The sequence below is a fragment of the Neofelis nebulosa genome, chromosome 16 (genome assembly GCF_028018385.1).
Source record: "Neofelis nebulosa isolate mNeoNeb1 chromosome 16, mNeoNeb1.pri, whole genome shotgun sequence".
Taxonomy (NCBI): domain Eukaryota; kingdom Metazoa; phylum Chordata; class Mammalia; order Carnivora; family Felidae; genus Neofelis; species Neofelis nebulosa.
The window spans coordinates 42,265,702-42,270,460 of NC_080797.1; the positions used below are offsets into that span (position 1 = coordinate 42,265,702).

The 4,759-nt window shown below is 41.3% G+C and overlaps 1 non-coding gene across 1 annotated transcript; it reads right to left on the reverse strand.

Moving 5' to 3' along the window:
* Positions 1-1,679: 1,679 nt before the first annotated feature.
* Positions 1,680-1,786, reverse strand: LOC131498706 (U6 spliceosomal RNA). The gene has a single exon (XR_009255575.1). It is a non-coding gene; the product is annotated as a U6 spliceosomal RNA (small nuclear RNA).
* Between the last annotated feature and the right edge of the window lie 2,973 nt (positions 1,787-4,759).

Consider the following 4,759-nt stretch of genomic DNA (forward strand, 5'->3'; position numbering starts at 1 on the left):
ATAATTTTAACAGTTGTGTTATCTCTTTGTGTCTGGGTTATAGTCTAATGACCCTTGATGTCCTGATGGTCAGCATTGTGACTTGCGCATAGGATGGCCTGGGGGGGGAAATATTTTACATGAATGAATAAATAAATGAAGCTAAGACCTAGAAATCATAGTTATAATGTCATGAACTGTCTGAAAGAAATATACATTTATTTGAAGTGGTTGAGAATTTAATTATACTTTAAACAGTGAACTCTAGTTCTCTCAACTAGAGAAGTTGAGAGAACGGATCAAGAATTGAGGCATACAATTGGGTAAGAATTAGTGATTTTAGAAATGAATTGCTTTTTTTTTTTAACGTTTTTATTTATTTTTGAGACAGAGAGAGACAGAGCATGAATGGGGGAGGGGCAGAGAGAGAGGGAGACACAGAATCGGAAGCAGGCTCCAGGCTCTGAGCCATCAGCCCAGAGCCCAACGCGGGGCTCGAACTCACAGACTGTGAGATCGTGACCTGAGCCGAAGTCGGACGCTTAACTGACTGAGCCACCCAGGTGCCCCAAGAAATGAATTGCTTTAAGTGATGGTATTTTACAGTGGAATTTTCTCCTAGGATGTGAACAAATAGGTATCAAACATCAAAGTAAGCATAACAATTTATAATGGAGAATTCACAGGAAGGAGTGTTTGAAAAGAGGTTAGATGGTTATGACAGTTCTCAGATCCTCATCCACAACAAGCAGATTTAAACGAACTGAGGATTTAGATAAAAAAGACGTAAAGAGGATTTTGGAAAAGGTTGCTGGTGGACACTGAGCTCTCCTACTCATCTCAAGGGAAGGGGTAGATTGTACCTGTCCTTCACCTTGTGCCCATGAAAGGGGCTTCACCAGGACCACTCAGAGTTAACACACACACACACTGGTCTGTTGTCTGATTCCTGGCTGAGCAATGGACAGTGTAAGACATAGCCTTAATTAGCTATATACAAGAGACATAGAAGTGACTGTACTGAGTCTGCACTCCCAACACAGATCAGGGGAAGAATGCATGACTGTTTCTCATGGACCAGTGATGGGTAAGATAAAGCAGGGGAAGAGTCAGAGGGTTGCCTGGAGGTGCAAATAATCATCAGCAGTGATGAACTGAAGGTATCACCCAATTTTCAGAGGGTAAAAATAGAATAGGTGACCAGACCAACTAGAACAGAGATCAAGGGAACTGCAGGTGGCAACTCACAGATTCCCTGAGAGCACCATGGGAGAAATAGTCAGTTCAGACATCTGCCAGGTCTGGAGAAAAGCCATTGTTCCAGTAAAAACTTTCCTTAACTCTTTTCCTCTCTTTATGCCTCATGTTTCAACCCAAAGAGGTCAGAAACTTTAGTTAACAGATGGTGTTGAAGGATAAAACAGTGGTGGGGAAAGAGACCAGAGGCCAGCCTTCTTCCCTTGTGCCAGGCTTTTATAGAGATGAGGGGGAAAGAAGGGGTTGGGGAGATAGCAGTAGCCTTAATTTTTTTAAGATATGTGTTTCCTTTATTTTTTAATATAATTTATTGTCAAATTGGCTAACATACAGTGTGTACAGTATGCTTTTGGTTTTAGGAGTAGATTCCCATGGTTTATCGCTTATATACAACACCCAGTGCTCATCCCAACAAGTGCCCTCCTCAATGCCCATCACGCATTGGAAATATAGAATGCTTCATGAATTTGTGTGTTATCCTTGCACAGGGGCCATGCTGACCTTCTCTGTATCGTTCCAATTCTGGTATGTGTGCTGCTGAAGTGAGCATGAGCAGAAGCCTTAATTTTACAGACGTTTGCAATTTTGAACACACAAAATGGACATTTCCATTCTGAAGTTGAAACAATATTTTATCACTGAAAAATTATTAAGAATGTCTGAGATGTGCCTGAATTTTCTATAGGGGTGGGAGAAGACAAACCCTCACTAAATAAATGGGTAAAAACAATGAAAGGTGACATAAAATGGCTTTGTAATTTCATTCCAAGATTCATGCTTGTTCAACATGATGATAACATTTTACCTGGAGCTTGGTGAGCATTTGTACTGTGGCAGCTACTGAAAGTCTCTGTGCCAGGGTAAACTATTTAAATAATTTACATGTTAAATCATTTCTATTATATTTTATAGACATTCAAGATTACTCTTGAATTTCCTCCTAGATATCAATGCTCAGGTTCTTCAATTCTTGCCTCTGTCTTCTGAACCTCTGTGGTCAGTCTTAATAAGTGAGAAATTGCACATGTGGTGAGCCTAACTCAGATAAGCTGGAATAGATTTTCATACTCTCCAGTTCTGGCCTCCTGGATAGAATCAATACTATTGATCATAGTGGCTGCGTTGGCCAGACAGCCACTACCCTGAGAAAAGCATCTCATCAGTCTGCTGGTGAAAATTCACAGGAAGACATGGAAACATTTTTCAGAGAGTGAGAATGATGTATTCTGTGCAGGCCAGGTTAGCAAATTCATAGAATTAAGGGGAGTATGCTCTTCATAGTTTTCTCTGTTTTGAGCATTGACACTGATATTAGGGATATTCTTTTTTTTAATTAAAAATTATTTTTTAATTTTTTAATGTTTATTCTTGACAGAGAGAGAGAGAGAGAGTGTGTGTGTGTGTGTGTGTGTGTGTGTGTGTGAGTAGGGGAGGACCAGAGAGAGAGGGAGGCACAGAATGTGAAGCAGGCTCCAGGCTCTGAGCTTTCAGCACAGAGCCCAATGTGGAGCTCAAACTCACTAACCGGGAGATCATGACCTGAGCCAAAGTCAGACACTTAATCGACTTAGCCACCTGGGTGCCCCAATATTAGGGGTATTCTGAATTCAGTTTAGTATAAAATTATTGCTGATTTTCAAAAGAAATGAAGATTATTTTTAGAGTATTTTTAGTTGTAGCAGTCAGAGTTCAATCTGAAATACAGGCAGTCTGAGTATTCTGGTAAGGGATTTGTTATAGGAATTATATTTTTATATATTATAGAGAGGAACTAGAGAATTAAGGATTGGAAAGGGGAGTTAAATGCTCAGAGAGAGGTCATAAACCATCCTAGGAGCAAGGGAGTGAGTTAGAGCTTAAAGGGAAATCCAGAGGTTCCGTGTGCCTCAGAAGATGTGCCCTTGGGGCACCTGGGTGGCTCAGTCAGTTGAGCATCCGACTTCAGCTCAGGTCATGACCTCACAGTTCATGAGTTTGAGCCCCGCATCAGGCTCTGTGCTGACAGCTCAGAGCATGGAGCCTACTTCGGATTCTGTGTCTCCCTCTCTCTCTGCCCCTCCTCTGCTTGTGCTCTCTCTCTCAAAAATAAATAAATATTTTAAAAAAAGAAGATGTGCCCTTGTCTGTGGAAGGTCACAGAAACTGTGACCCTCAGCTCTGTGACTTTGCAACAAAGCATCTGGTGGTGGGCCTGGGGTGCTGTTAGTTAGCAAGATCAGCAGGTGGGAATGAGAGCTGGGTGCTAAGTGGGTAAGAGCTTGGACCGGTTGGGATCTCCTGGGAGCTCTGTACCTATCCGCAACATCTCTAACCTCTTAGAATGATGGTTGCTGCTTCTACCTCCAAAATCTCATACTACTTGATTTTTGACAAACTCTAACCCAGAATTACATAGAAAAGGAGAGTCTGGAAAACAGTTCTCAGCATAACCAGGTTGACAATAGATCAACCCACCAGTCAACCCCTTGCCCAGCTGGCATACATATACACCTCCTTTACCTATATTAAATTTCCCAATAAGGACAATAGCAAAGTGAGGCTTCTGCCTAACATGATCTAATCATCCCCTTGTAAAATCGTAGACACACTAACATTCCCTCCAAGGGAAAATACATAAACTCTCACTTTAACTGTTTTGGGGGTGATATTTATTCCTCTTCTGGTGAAGTCACACTCCCCCTTGACAATCCTGTTACTTAAATGCTGAGTTATAAGGTTGACTTATGGAATGGGAAAAAGAGAACTGACAAAGGAGGAAAAAACAAAAAGAATCAATTAACACCTTTATACAGATATATTCACATCAAAATAAGAAGTATTCATTTATAGCTACTATGGTTTGTTTTTCTTCAGTTGTTTATAAGACCACAGCTGGTGGTTATAACTTCTTTCCTCTAATACCTGTTTGATACTCCTTTTACCCTCAGCAAGCACTTCAGCTGGTCCTGGTGTTTGAGAAGTGAATAAAGTATGCCAAAACTGGCCGCTGGGGCTAAAACAAACTCTGGTCTCTAGCTTAGAGACCCCTACTCCATGTTCTTCTTCCTTTGTTTGCTGCACGCACAAAAACCCCCACAGATATGGAAGCTGACAACTATAAATTACCCTCCCCACTTGCATTTGGCACTCAGATCTTTGGTGAAACGGTCTTCTCTGAGCCCACACGTATTAAATAAATTTCCAATCCACCAAGATCTCCGAGTGCCTCTTGGTTTTTCTGCCAGGGTTCCAGCCTGGTTCTGTAACACTGGTTCCTTTCTATCAAGGTGACCAAAACCTTCATTTCTGTATGGGGTTGTTTTAGTTTTCCACTAACTTTGACCACAGGCCATGGAACAACTAAGAGGTGCCCCAGAGGATCTCCTGCATTCCAGACATGCTCCTCTCTGCTCCTGTTGTATTGGAAGCAATTTAATTTATCTTTGTCAGAGAATAAATAGGATAAATCACCCAGATGTATAGTAACCGTATCTTTACCCATTGTTTCATTTGCTCAGGTAGATCTAAGTGACCACATGGCAGT